Consider the following 392-nt stretch of genomic DNA (forward strand, 5'->3'; position numbering starts at 1 on the left):
TTGTCCCTCGTCCCAAAATGATGCCGGCAAGAAAGCTAAATAGGCCTATTAGTGCCAACTTATCATAATATCTAATCATGAATTATATCATAATGAACATGATATAAATCTAGATTTTAAAATTTTCTCTTTTTTTCCCGACTAATTCAACTTTTGGCTTTAATCGAGCGGAGTTATAAACGTAATTTCTGAATAGGATAATGCATATCATGTATTAAGTGCTTCTATCCAATTAGGCAAAATTAGGGGCTATTAATAAGGAATCATTACAGCTATTACAACTGGATCTGCTTCTGTATTTTCGTCTCGCCCTGTTTTGACTCGCCGTAATTGATTCTGATTTATCAATTTGTCTCTGTTAACGTTCGTCTCAATGGAGTATTTAATAGCTA

The sequence above is a fragment of the Penaeus monodon genome, chromosome 19, assembly GCF_015228065.2.
Source record: "Penaeus monodon isolate SGIC_2016 chromosome 19, NSTDA_Pmon_1, whole genome shotgun sequence".
NCBI lineage: Eukaryota > Metazoa > Arthropoda > Malacostraca > Decapoda > Penaeidae > Penaeus > Penaeus monodon.